Raw genomic sequence first — 14944 nt, forward strand, 5'->3', positions numbered from 1 at the left:
ACAGAGCATGAACAGGGGAGGGGCAGAGAGAGAGGGAGACACAGAATCGGAAACAGGCTCCAGGCTCCGAGCCATCAGCCCAGAGCCTGACGCGGGGCTCGAACTCACGGACCGCGAGATCGTGACCTGGCTGAAGTCGGACGCTTAACCGACTGCGCCACCCAGGCGCCCCAACAGTAGCATTCATTTAATGCAGCTTATAGCCTCTTTCTTTTAAGTTTTTTTTAAAAAATTAATTTATTTAGGGGTGCCTGGGTGGCTCAGTCTACTGGGTGTCCAACTTGGCTCAGGTTATGATCTTGAGGTTCGGGAGTTCGAGCCCCCTATCGGGTTCTCTGTTGACAGCTTAGAGACTGCAGCGTGCTTTGGATTCTTTGTCTCCCTCTCTTTCTGCCTCTGTCTCTCTCTCTCAAAAATAAACATTAAAAAGTTTTAAATTAGTTAATTTATTTTGAGAGAGGCAGAGAGAGTGTGAGCAGGAGAAGGGTATAGAGAGGGGGAGGATCCCAAGCAGGCTCCGCACTGTCAGCTCAGAGCCTGGTGCGGGCCTCAAACTCATGAACCCATGAGGTCATGATCTGAGCTGAAACCCAGAGTCGGATGCTTAACCGACCGAGCCACCCAGGTGCCCCTGCAGCTTAAAGTTTCTGTGCATTCAAAAAAGGAAGGTACCAAAAATAGAGTAAGGATCAGAGCAGAAAGGGAAATTCGCAAAGGCTTTCCCTGTCCTCAAATATCTTCTCCTATAGTGCCAACTCTCTCTCCAACAAACTTTCTCTCCAAGGTTTGCACCTGCGCTTTCTCTCTCTCCCTCTCTTCCCCCGTCCCCCTCTCCCTCATTGTTTGCTATGTACTACTGCCAGAAATTCCATCGAGTATGGGTTCATTTGGGCTAAAAAGAATCCTGTGAAAATTGCAATAAGTAGAGCTGCCAGGATAAGGCGACTGTCAGTTAGTCTCACGTTGGTGCAAATGAGTTCAGTCAAGTTCCTTCAAATAGCAAAGAGCTGCTGCCCTCAGGGAACCGGGAAGGCTGGTGGTGAAAGAGCCTTCTGGAGTCCTTGCAAACTTGGGTGGGGTACTATATGAAGGCAGCTGGCAGGGGGGGGGGCGGGGGGGGGGGGGATAGAGCAACTGTATCCAGAGACAGAGAAAGAGAAACCGAGATCTAGAAAAGGGTACAGAGAAGGTTGTAGAAGAATAACAAAGCTCCATTTCGAATAACAAAGCTCCATTTCCTCTACTACTCTATGCCTTCCAGCCCAGAACCTGTCACGCCTGTCCCGAACCCCTGCTCCCAGGCCCTGGGGCTCAGGCTAGTACTCCAGGGGATAGATCGGCTATTTAAGAAACTTAAAATGCAGTATTTGGGGCATGGTCAGAAATTTCACCATCCTGCAAACAAATAACTTGTAAATAAACCTTCAGGACACACACCGTTGTTAGAGCGGAAGGACCTGCACGCACACCCTAATTAGGCTGGTCTCTTCTCTCTTTTGGAGAGGCTAGATGTTTGGATTTTTTTTTTTTTTTTTAATTCTGTTATCATCTATTCAACTCACAAAACACTCCCCTGGCCTAAATTATGGCCGCTGCTCTATTCATGCCAAGTTCTGCCTGTTCCTTTTTTCTTTTCTTTTCGAAGATTTTTTTAAGTAATCTCTACACCCAATGTGGGGCTCAAACCCACAAACCTGAGATCAAAAGCCACATGCTCCACCGACTGAGCCGGCCAGGTGCCCCAAGTGCTGCCCGTTCTTAAGTTCCAAATCAAGCTCTACCCTTTGAAGCCTGATTTGATTTGTCTAACACTCATCAAATGCCCTTTTCTGAACTCTTGCAGCCCTTAATGCACACTGTTACTATTTAGCCTTACGTGTGCTCACCTCGACTTGCAAAATGAACCTTGTAAGCTAACTTTCTACAGGCAGAGGCCATTCGTTCACCCACCCAAGCCATCAATAAGTACCTACTCTGTAACAGGTGTTGTGTTTCTGCTGGAAGTTCAAAGCTGCGTAAGCCCAGTTCCCCACCCCTCAAGGTGCTCACAGCCCCGGGAATATCAAGGCCAGTCACAGTGCTGTGTGAGATGCACTGTGGGGGAGGTGTGCTCAAGGTCATACGAATGCACACGGAGAGCCTTAGCTGGGTGAGGGAAAGGCTGGGAAGCAGGGGACGTTTCACGGAGGTGACATCAGAGCTGAGTGTGAAGTCTAAGCAAGAAGGTGTCAGGCAGTCAAGTGAGACAGAGGGGAGGGTTGGAAGAGGGGGAGACCAAACCCGTTAAGGCGCGACTGCAAACAATTGTGCCAACGTAATCTTAAACTAAAGCAGTAATGGTGGGGGGGGGAGGCGGTATTCAGAAAGGCTTTTAGCATATGGAATGGACAGGACTTAATGACTGGAGATTGTGAGAATCGCTAATGTTTGTGGATCACTTAACATGTGCCCAGTGGTGTCACAAATGCTTTACCCATGTATTCATTTAACTTACTTAATCTTTCCTATGGCCTTATCATGTAGGTAGTATTCATAGCTCCATTTTACAGAAGAGGAAACGAAGGCACAGAAAAGTCCAGTGACATGACTAAAGTTATATAATGAGTAAATATTAGAACTGGAGGGGTGCTTGGGAGGCTCAGTCGGTTGAGCATCTGATTCTTGGTTTCAGCTTAGGTCATGATCCCAGGGTCATGGGATTGAGCCCAACATCAGGCTCCTCGCTGAGCATGGAGCCTGTTTGCAATTCTCTCTCTCTGTCTCTCTGTCTTTCAAATAAATTTTTAAAAATATTGGAACCGGGATTTGTCCGCAGGCAGTCTAGCTTGAGTCCACTGCTTAAGCCCTCTATTCTATCTTTATTTTTTATATTTTTTATGTTTATTTAGTTTTTGAAAAAAATTTTTTTTTCAACGTTTATTTATTTTTGGGACAGAGAGAGACAGAGCATGAACAGGGGAGGGGCAGAGAGAGAGGGAGACACAGAATCGGAAATAGGCTCCAGGCTCTGAGCCATCAGCCCAGAGCCTGACGCGGGGCTCGAACTCACGGACCGCGAGATCGTGACCTGGCTGAAGTCGGACGCTTAACCGACTGCGCCACCCAGGCGCCCCTAATGTTTATTTAGTTTTTGAGAGAGAAAGAGAGTCGGAGCGAGGGAGGGCAGAGAGGGAGGGAGACACAGAATCCGAAGCGGGCCCCAGGCTCCGAGCTGTCGGCACAGAGCCCGATGCGGGGCTTGAACCCACGGACTGCGAGATCATGACCTGAGCCGAAGTCAGAAGCTTAACCTACTGAGCCACCCAGGCGCCCTTACTCTGTTAGCTTTAAACATGAGATTGTTGGGGAGAGGGGAGCCCAGCAGGACTGCAAAGTTAATGAGAGAGAAAGGGAGAGGCAAACAGGGCCACAAGTAGATGAAACTCGAATACCGAATACACTGTCTGTTGCATTTATTAATTACTTCTGTTCCTTGGTCCTAATGTCAAAAGCAAATTTCTCGGTTCCTAGTCTCCATATATATTCTAGCATTTTCTTCAGTGGTACTGGTAACCTGAAAGGTACCTGGTCTTGATCTAAGTCTGTTCATTCCCAGTTTTAGCACCTGGCACATTCAGCTTCTCCCTAGAATTATTTAGCAATGTGGCTTATCTACTTTATTAGGTAGAAGGCATCCACAGCAAAAAAAAAAAAAAAGATGTCTTATTTACCTTTGATGAACAGCAGCCAGGACTCAGTATACATTTAATAAAATTTAATTGGCTTGGACAAAGGATAACGTTTCTTAAAGTTTCCGATTCTTCAGACATTTGTGAATGACCTTCACCTGTCATATCCCAGTGATCCCTTTATTATTTATTTGGTCTTTAAATCAGCCCTTTCACATTTACATTTGTTTTAAAAGAAAAACTTTCTACTTATTGCAAATGGAAAACTGCTATAACTTACAATAATGAGAAGGCAGCCATAAAAATAGATGCACAACTCCTAAAACAAGAGATGCTTGCACACACCTTAACACATCACCCGATTACCCCCGCCCACAGTGCCACACTTCGGCACACTATGGGGTCGGTTTTTCTTTTTAATCGAAGTGAAGTACATAACATAAAATTAATAGTTTTTTTTTTTTTTTTAAAGTAGCTCTGTGGGGGCGCCTGGGTAGTTCAGCTGGTTGAGCGTCTGACTTCAGCCCAGGTCACGACTTCACGGTTCCTGAGTTCGAGCCCTGTGTCGGGCTCTGTGCTGACAGCTCAGAGCCTGGAGCCCGCTTCGGATTCTGTCTCCCTCTCTCTCTGCTCCTCCCCTGCTTGCAGTCTGTCTCTCTCAAAAATAAATAAACATTAAAAAAAGTTAAAAACAATAAAAAAAAGTAAGCTCTGTGCCCAACATGGGGCTTGAACTCACGATCTTGAGATCAAGAGTCGCATGTTCTACCAACTGAGCCGGCCCGGCACCCCTAACGTGAACAAAAACCCATATCCCTTAAGCAGTTGCTGCTTGTTCTCCTCTCGCCACAGCCACTGGCAACTACCCATATACAGTCTGTCGCTATGGACTCATCTGTTTTCACATATCACATAAATGGAGTCATGCACTGTGAGCCTCTGTGCCACGCTTCTTTCACGGAGCGTAATGTTTCGGAGGTTTACCCACGATGCATAATGCGCCAGTACGTCATTCCTGCTTTTGGCTAAATATTCCATTGTAGGCATATGTGCCACATTTTGTTTACTCATTCGGCCACTGATGGACATTTGAGCTGTTTCCATCCACCTTTTGGCTCTGGGGCCGCTGTGACAGGCACGTACATGTATTTCTCCGACTGCCTGTTTTCCATTGTTTCGGGTATATACTTAGAAGTGGACTTTCTGGGACATATAACTCTATTTTAGCCACCTCAAAAGGTTTTGTTCGGCACTCTGCGGGTTTCAAAATAACGCGTGAGATTGAAGGTTTCACGTCAGAAGGTGTGTCTCCAAATATATGACATGTAATTAAAGAAGCTCATTCTTACATGTTTACTAAAATACCAATTCCAAATCATTTCGTCCTATTTGTGTGATAGTTGTTTTCTTTGCAGTCGGGCCCTTTCAATCAGTAGCAGAAGGATCGGGGAAATTGTTAAATCAGGTCTTCATACCTGAAGATATGTGACCGATTTCATCCAAATCATGACCGGGTATTAGCATTTCCATCACAGTTTGGAACCTTTACATTTTCAAAATTCCATTTTACCCGCTGATCCGTGTTAGTTCAACAACAAAATAAGGAAAAAAACCCCCCACAATTCCAATATACTGATCTGATTCCAATTCACAATTCCATATACTATAAATACTTGATATTTAAAAATTAGCATTTTCTGGGGCACCTGGGTGGCTCAGTCGGTTAAGCGTCTGACTCTTGGTTTCAGCTCAGGTCATGATCTCACAGTTTTGTGGGTTCGATGCCCCACACGGGGCTCTGCGCCAACAGAGCAGAGCCTGCTTGGGATTCTCTCTCTCTCTCCCTTTCTCTCTGCCCCTCCTCCACTCATTCTCTCTCTCTCTCAAAACTAAATCAATAAGCACTTTTTAAAAATTGGCATTTTCTGGATGTGCAGTTTTGCCGCATCCCTAAAAAGACCGTAGCCATGCATTCTTGGGCGTGCCTGAGCACTGCAGTAGTAACTCCGTTGGTCCGGATAAGTAACCTGCTCGAGTCGTGACCCACAGAAGCATGCCCACCATACTGCAAAAGACACTGCTCTGCTAGGAGCTACTTCTTAAGGCTGCACATGCTGTGCTCACATCTTCTTTGTGCCAAACAAACAGGAAGTTTCTATCGCGTCTGCCAACTGCCAAAGAAAGAGTGCACAGCTCATCAAAAAGAATTCAATGAATTCAAAGCTCTGAAGAAGGGGTTTCTAATGGCTCTGAAGATGCAGACCTCGGGGCACCCGGGTGGCTCAGTCGGTTGAGCGGCCGACTTCGGCTCAGGTCATGATCTCGCGGTCCGGGAGTTCGAGCCCCGCGTCGGGCTCTGGGCTGACAGCTCGGAGCCTGGAGCCTGTTTCCGGTTCTGTGTCTCCCTCTCTCTGCCCCTCCCCCGTTCATGCTCTGTCTCTCTGTGTCTCAAAAATAAATAAACATTAAAAAAAAAAAAAGATGTAGACCTCTTGACCGCCTACGGGGAAGATGAATTCTCTTCGGTGGGCATCTCACAGAACCCAAGCAGTGAAAGACAAGTGCTTTCGGGAGGACTCCCAGCCACATGCACCTTGCAACATCTTCTACGGGGAGATGTGCTCATCCTGTGGTTTGACAGAATACTTGGTATTCAAAGAGCACCCACCTTTAATTTAAACAGTATGCCACATTTCTTCCAGAGTCAACCAAGTCATCCCCTAGAACATTCTACGCCCACTGACAGACACACTATCTACTGACAAACAAGAGAGAATAATTTTTAAACAAATCCTTTCCCTTTTTCAATACACAGATGATCAGGGAATCTATCTATTCTTGTTCTGAGGGGAAAGCATTTAACCAATTTTTCAAATGCAGTTATCCAGGGATCTATACAAAAATAGAATCTACCTGAAATGCTGCATAAAAAGTAAAATTTTCTGTCGTGAAGACTTTCACTGCCACTGACTACTCACACATAAATGGCAGGGGTTTCCAATTAAAAAATAAAACAGATGAACAAAAATCTAGCCTCGAGCCAAATATTGAAAATATGAGCCCAACGGGCGCCTGGGGGGGCTCAGTCGGTGGAGCGCCCGACTTCGGCTCGGGTCATGATCTCACAGTTCCTGAGTTTGAGCCCCACATTGGGCTCTGTGCTGACAGCTCAGAGCCTGGAGCCTGCTTCAGATTCTGTGTCTCCCTCTCTCTCTGCCCCTCCCCTGCTCACATTCTGTCTCTCAAAAATATACATTGAAAAAAAAAAAAAGAAAGAAAAAAGAAAAGATGAGCCCAAGACATAATAAAATAATTTAAGAGTCTCAGAATAAATTTAAAGGCCAAATATGATATTATATGTGAAGTGCCCAGCACAAGGCCCGTTCGTTGGTAACATGGCAATTTATCAAGATTAGGTGGCTCTCCTTGGAACCAAAACACAAATCCTCAGGCCAGAATTAAATCATAATTGTTGGGGCTCCTATAAGCCTACTTGGTCCCCAATTTTAGCACTCAGCACATTCTGCCTCATCTAATAATTCTATATATTTATATATGTGTCTTATTAGGTTGTAAGTACTCTTGAAGGCTCCTTAAAGCTTTTAAAACAAGATGTGACCTAAAAATTCCAAACATGGAAGAGAAAACTGCGTAATAAATACAAGTAATAACACCTTACTTTTGTTTGATGCCCTACCAATTACAAAGGACTTTCGTGTCCTTAACTTCACTAATTGATGATCTTTTGTTATCTCTGCCTTAACAAGAAAGCTATTGAGATGCAGGAAGGTCACACGATAGCTTGGTAAAGGCAAAGCTGAGATCAGAAACAGAGTTTATTCGGGGCGCTTGGGTGGCTCAGGTCATGATCTCGTGGTTTGTGAGTTCGAGCCCCAACATTGGGCTCTGTGCTGACAGCTCAGCTGACAGCTGACAGCTCCTTCGGACTCTGTGTCTCCCTGTCTCACTGTCCCTTCTCCACTCTCACTCTGTTTCTCTCTCTCAAAAATAAGTAAACATAAAAAAAAAAAATAAAAGAAAGGTTTTATTCAGGCGAATGGGGAGAGAAGGGGAGGAGAAAAGTAACAGTGAAGGAGGCACATGGAAGGAGAGAAGGAAGGCACTTCTCCAGGGGAAGAACACTTCAACTTTATGGTATTTTATGATACTTCCCTGAACAATATTTGAAATGTGCCGTCTTACTTTTTTTGACTGCTGGCACAATGGGATCATCTCTTAAGAATCACCTTGCATGTGATACATGGTGGCTCACAGGGACCTTTAACTAGTTGTATCTGCCTAGGCCTCATCAGGAGAGAGAAACCAAACAATAATTCGAACTGGGAGAGTTACACATGAGGAATAATGAACTATGATGGGATTAGAACACCCGAAAATTGGAGTAATGACCAATTGCCTAGTAATGAGTAAAGAAACTTCTAAAAAGTACAGAAATCATAGTGATCATATCAGGAGCAACTACTATCTCTAAGGCCGAGATAGAGCACCCAAGGAAGAGATCCCTCCCCCAGGGCTGAAATACAGTGTCTATGTGTCCAAAGGAGAACCCTGCACCCAGGCTGAGATCCAGACCTTGTTTGGAGAGGGCCGAGCTGGGATTTACTGAAGGGCAGAGAAGATGCTGTGGTGACCATCTTCTGGAATTGGCCAGAAAACCCATCCTGTAGAACTTTCTGAAACTCACCTTTGGGAACATGCCCAAAATGCACCCCTCTGGAAAGTGTCTTTGCCAGAAGCTCTGCTACAAAACTGTCCAAGGGCGCACCAGGAAAAACTCCCGACTGTTGGGTGAAGAAGTTGAGCCCTAAAGAAGATGCCTGAGTTGCAGGCACAGTCTGCCGAGTAAGCACGTGGGAACCGGGAAGCAGAGCCCCGCGCCACCCCCCCCCCCCCCCCGCCCATATCCCTCACCAGCAGAACTTCCAGGCCAGGTGTAAAGGAAACAAATATTTCAAGGGCTCAGGTTCATGTTCCCAGAGCAGGCAAAAAGCATGAACCTGCAGCTGAAGGGCAATAAAACCAGTAACAGGCACATTGGTTAAGAGAGAAACACCGTTTGTAGGTATGTGAGAGCCAAACTACACATGGCTAGGTACGATGCTTGTTTGACCAAGTCCACGCAATGGACAAATTTGCTGGGATGAGAATTATGGGAGCTGTGTTGCTTTGATTCTATTACTATTGGACTTCTTACCCAGATAATATATCCTACTAGAATGCCAGAGAAGACAACCTTAAAAGATCATATAGAATAAAGAGATCAAATCACCTTGCAATCCGGAAGCCAGACGAGACAAGGATACGCAACGAATGTGCGGTATGCACGGTAATATACTGTAGTTAAGGAATTACAGTAAAACCTTGGATCGTGAGTATCTTGTTCTGCGAGTGTTCCGCAAGATGAGCAAACATTTCTAATAAGTTTTAAGTTGATAAACGAGCCATGTCTTGTCATATAAGCAGTACGTGATGCTGAATGTCACATGTTCACAGCTGAGCCAATGGTTCTCTCGCTCGCTCGCTGTGGGATCGTGGGTGATCGTCAATGTAATGTCACATTTCCGAGAAATCCTCAAAAGGAGGCAAAAGCAAGTGCCATTGGGTAGGTTCCTCGTTAAAGGTGCATGAAGAAAAAAAGATTCCACTGAGCCAATAGACAGCAGTGATTCCATTAGTGCTAGTGAACATCGTCCTACACAATAACCCTCCTCCCTCTGGTCTCCCTCATGCCGGCCACGAAGGTTTTCAAAGGCAATTTTATATTTTATTACGTTGTATTCTGTTACAGTATTGTAATTATTTTTATGTGGAAATTTTTGGGTTGTGGGATGAATCATCTGAGTTTCCATTATTTCTTATGGGGAAATTCACTTTGATATATACACAAGTGCTTTGGATGACAGGCATGTTTCCGGAACGAATTATGCTCGCAAACCAAGGTTTTACTATTCTCCTCAAGATAACGATTTTACGTGTTAAAGTGGTCTTCGCTGTCAAAGTGCTTTCATGGCTGCTGACTCGTCTTAAACCTGTGAGATGGAAATCGTTAGCCCCATTTGACGGATAGGAACATAAACCACAACTGCGGAAACTCCATCAGTTACCCTGGGTTCACATAAGCTATTTGTGATCACCCTTCCCCAACACAGAAATAAAGTTTGCTTGTGTATTTACCCAAACAGATGCATTCAAAAGGACCTTTCAGGCTATAATCCATCCCTATCAGAGAATCCCAAACCCATCACTGGGCATCATGGGTGGTTTTCTGCTACAAGCTTCTCTCCTGCTCCAGTCTCCTAAAATTGCTACAAAATGAACTTAGTTTCAATTTACTTTGATTAGAAGTATACTTGAGGAATCTTCTAGCATTCGAAGATGACATTATCACCGGATACGGATGAATATAAAAGCAGTAAAGTCTATACTCACTTCAATAGCTTTCAAAGGAACGTCTTTCTCACGCTTTTGGGGTTTGCGGGCCAGTGAAATTTCAAAAACATCTTGGGGTCCTACAAAGGGTTGCCAAATTTATTTTGCAAAGTAAGGATATTTTAAAAGGCAACTATAAATCCATGACCCTTTACCCACAATTTCAAAATGTAGACAACTGGAAATCAAATGACTTTTTTTTTCTTGGCTGTAATTCATTTGGCAGCAAAATCTGAACTGACCTGAACTCGTCTGGCAGTAAAACCTGACCTGAACGAATGTGAGGCTATCCACAGACTTTTTCTATCTCACTTGGTATAAATATGCTTACATTTCACTGCAGAAATATTACTGAAACTGATTAGGGGATGTCAAGTCAGTCCCTGCTGGGGCTATTATATAATATAGGATACATGCATTTTATTACTTGTATAAAATCCAAAAAGAACCTGAATTCTGAAACATATCTTGCCTTAAGGCTTTCCAGATAATAAGGGTACCCAGGCCCTTATCGCCGTCATTTCATTAAGGAAAGGGCAAAAGGACATTTTAACAATCCAAAAAGGGAAGGGCAATCTTAGAAAGGATGGTTCTTTCTACTCAATAGATTTAGCTATCCGGGAGAAAAACATCAAGTTGTCGTTTTTCTTATTTTATTGCAAACATGTAACAATACCCTTAACAAACCAGCTTCCATGTACTAAATGGCATGTGGGAACCACTGCTGTTGGAAGACATTCTACTCAGATGGCTCCCTGCTCAAAAGACGGTCTTCAGACTCTTTTCATAGTCTGGGGTGGAACTGTCATCCTAGGACGGGAACAAGCTCAGGCAGTCAATGACTGCTGTAGCCCATTGATAAATGACATTGACGCAGCACAAACGCTAGTGGTCGTGTGGAAGCCATCCAACAAGAGGAGTTTTGACACGTTCCCACCTTAAACTACCTCTAGTGAACAGATCAGGAGGTGCTTGCGCCCCTCTGGTCCGGATCCAACTGATTTTTTTTTTTAATTTTTTTTAATGTTTATTTATTTTTGAGACAGAGAGAGACAGAGCATGAACGGGGGAGGGGCAGAGAGAGAGGGAGACACAGAATCGGAAGTGTGCTCCAGGCTCTGAGCCATCAGCCCAGAGCCCGATGCGGGGCTCGAACCCACGGACTGTGAGATCGTGACCTGAGCTGAAGTCGGACGCTCAACCACCTGAGCCACCCAGGCGCCCCTGGATCCAACTGATTTTTAAAGAACCAAGGCAACTGAACGAACACGTATACGTAAGAATAAGTCTCGAAAATCTAAAGATGCCTCCTGATTGTTGGAACTCTGGGCAAGCTAGAAGGAAAAACCACTGGCAGGCCAGCTTGTGGAATGAGTCTCTCATGGCTTTCTCAGACTGCTTATAGTCGAGCACTGCCTGTGCCCTCAACAGTCAGACGTATTAACACAACTGAACTTCCCGGACATGCCAAACTCTGTCCCAGTAGATGCTACTGAATCAGGTGTTCCCCAGAACATTTAGTTTCTGTCTTAAACTATAGGACACTTGATTCAGTAGCATCTACTGGGACAGAATTTGACATAGGCTCTTTCTGTCTCTCTCCGCCATCTGCATCCACAGACGGGACCATAAATTATTCAGTTCGACAACGTTTAATGAATCTCTACTTTGCATTAGTCACTGCGTTAGATGCAGGAAAGGTATGGCTTGATGGGAACATGTCACTTTCCTCATGAGCTTCATTGCCTACTTAGGAGAGACTATTAAAAAAGTAATCAGTACACCATGTCATATGATAGATGTTCAACCAAACGCTGGGGGAGGGGTGGAATATCACGTCGTTCTGTTGGGGGCAGGGAGCAGAGTTCACAGATCGAACAAGACCACAGGCTCAGAAGAGGGTCTGAATAATCCTCGAGAGGCTTTAATCACAGAAAAGGCCATGGTAACTCTCTCATGTGTACTTCAAAATATAAATCTGACAAAGACCTAATTTCCTTGATGAGAATAAATCCGATACTCCCAAAATATCAAATACTCTTCTCCCCTCATTGTTTGGTACCTGTGCCTGGCTGGTGCTCTAAGCATGTGCTTGACTTACGTGTTGGGTAATCCAAAAGTATCACAGAAATAGGAAAGACTGGCATATTTGGGGAAGGACCAAAAACATCATACAGCAACGGCAGAGGGTGCCAAATTGGGAAGTGGCAGAAAGTAGGGCTAGAAAGGTGGTTTGGAGTTCGGTATGAAGGGCTCTCTATGCCATGTGAAGGAAACTGGACTTCTTGAACTCAGGACCCCAACCTTAAATAACCAGGGAAAGGTAAACCAGGCAACAGGTTTTTAAATAATCTCCATTTTGGGGCGCCTGGGTGGCTCAGTCAGCTAAGCATCTGACTTCGGCTCAGGTCACGATCTCGCAGTTTGTGGGTTCGAGCCCCGGGTCGGGCTCTGTGCTGACAGCTCGGAGCCTGGAGCCTGCTTTGGATTCTGTGTCTCCCTCGCTCTCTCTCTGCCCCTCCCCCACCCGCGCTCTGTCTCTCTCTGTCTCTCAAAAATAATAAATGAACGTTAAAAAAATTTAAAAAATAAGTAATCTCCATTTAAAAAATGATTATTATGAGCTAGCAGTAGTGACTCCTCAGATTATACCATAATTACCTCAAAAATCATCTTACTCCCAACTGCCTCTTTTTCTGACAACTTATTCTATAATTAAATAAAAGTCAAATCAGCAATAATAAACCAGTAAGTGAATTAATATCCATCTAAATAAAAGTACTCAAGTTGGGAAGCAAAAATACCATCAAATATAATGAAGAAAATATGGGTGTTGCCTGCAGGAAAGCATTATTTATAAGAATAACAACAATATGTATGTCAGATGACTAACCATCCAATAGCAGGGTTAGTAAACATTAAAAATCAGGTTTGTAAGGAAAAGCATGACAGTAACTTAAAAGTCAAAATACAGAGAATGTCTGTTCTCTTCCCCTTCCTGAATAGTTGAGTCCAAAAGCCATTTTAGGGTAAAGCAAAGAAGGTACCCTGGCCTGGGGAAGGAGGTGGGGGACAGAGTAGGCCCCTTTTGGGGCTTTAAGGATGAGCGTCCCTGCAGGGGGCAGTACTGACGGCCGCCTGGCATGATGAGTTGAACTCTAAACCAAATGGGGAGGGTATTCATGCTGGGGGACAGCAGCCACAGCCAGGCAAGAATTGTTGCAGGCCAACACTTGAGGATGCAAAGGGCAATGATGCATCAGTAGGGTACTGACTACATACAGGGGCATTGGTCAAAGAATGAGCCCCAGATTTGTTTCTCAGTGTTAAGAGATGAAGGGATAAAAATATGGGAAGAGAGAAATATAGAATGAGCTCCACGGTGTAGGACTGAAATTTGAGGTATTGATGAGAACTCATGGTTTTCAATATATAAAGATACTGAAATACAGACATAAATGTATACATGGGTGTATAAATATACATACATACATACATTTCCTAGCTCTGTCCCGTGAAAGGGCCTGGGGACAGCAAAACCCCAACAGTGAACACACATAGCACATGGATTTCATCTCCAGATACCACTGTCCACGACAAGGAACCAGGATGGCTGATTCCATAATGCAAGGAAGTGCTCAGAAAGTAAAAGATAACTCAAAATGTAAGGAAGAAAGACAGAAACATGTCCAAAGGACATAGAAACCAACTCGAACGGGCTCCTACTGGCCACATCTAGGACCATTTGGCATCGAAATAAATAGCAGATTATAATTCTTTGATTAAACTGGGAGCTTACCAGAAGACCATGGAGGAGGGGAAGGAAAAAAAAAAAAAAAAGAAAAAAGAAAGGTTAGAGAGGGAGGGAGCCAAAACACAAGAGACTCTTAAAAACTGAGAACAGGGGCGCCTGGGTGGCTCAGTCGGTTAAGCGTCCGACTTCGGCTCAGGTCATGATCTCACAGTCCGTGAGTTCGAGCCCTGCGTCGGGCTCTGTGCTGACAGATCAGAGCCTGGAGCCTGCTTCAGATTCTGTGTCTCCCTCTCTCTCTGACCCTCCCCCATTCATGCTCTGTCTCAAAAATAAATAAACATTAAAAAAAAAAAAAACTGAGAACAAACTGAGGGTTGATGGAGGGTGGGAGGGATGGGAGGGTGGGTGATGGGCACTGAGAAGGGCACCTGTTGGGATGAGCACTGGGCGTGGTATAGAAACCAAGTTGACAATAAATTTCATATTTAAAAAAATAAATAAATTGGGAACCTAGGGCTACATGCTGATTAAAAAATAAGTGAAATATTAAAAGTGTGACGAGAAACAAGACATTTACAGAGTCTCAACATACTCCCAACACCCCACCCAGAAATATCACTAATTAGAACAAGCTGAGAAAGTACTTTTCCAGGGGAGAAGCTAAGAGACACCACCTTAATCAACCTAACATCATCAACATGGGACAAATCAAAACCATGTGTCACCCGGCAGGATGCAATGAAAATACAGTATTGTTCCCGTGTGATTCCTGCCCAAGAATCAAAACCTGAATATAATCATGAAGAACCATTAAGACTAACCCAAAGTGCAAACTATTCTACAAGGTAACTGGCCAATACAGTCTTCAAAGGTGTCAAGGTCATGGAAGCCTAGGAAGAAAACTGAAGAGACGTTACAATGAAATGCGATGCATGATCCTGAACTGGAACTTTTTGCCATCAAGAACACTTTGGGGCGAATTGGAAAAATGTGAATAGACTTGATTAGAATGTAGTGATGTTATTAATGTTAATTTCCTGATTTTGATGGTTGAATTGAGGTTATACGGGAG

At 44.3% G+C, this 14944-nt stretch overlaps 1 protein-coding gene across 11 annotated transcripts in view; it reads right to left on the reverse strand.

Annotated features, from left to right (window-relative positions):
- The window catches only part of KLHL13 (kelch like family member 13), a 427026-nt gene that overhangs the window by 90303 nt on the left and 321779 nt on the right, over window positions 1-14944 (reverse strand). Inside the window, exon 1 of one of the 11 annotated variants that reach the window (XM_047844703.1) lies at window positions 8959-9076. The exons of the other annotated variants lie outside the window; for them this stretch is intronic. The gene's annotated coding sequence lies outside the window, so the exon portion shown is untranslated. Of the gene's footprint in view, window positions 1-8958; window positions 9077-14944 lie in introns of those variants that run through there. 11 annotated transcript variants of the gene reach the window in all.

The sequence above is a fragment of the Prionailurus viverrinus genome, chromosome X (assembly GCF_022837055.1).
Source record: "Prionailurus viverrinus isolate Anna chromosome X, UM_Priviv_1.0, whole genome shotgun sequence".
Classification (NCBI taxonomy): Eukaryota; Metazoa; Chordata; class Mammalia; order Carnivora; family Felidae; genus Prionailurus; species Prionailurus viverrinus.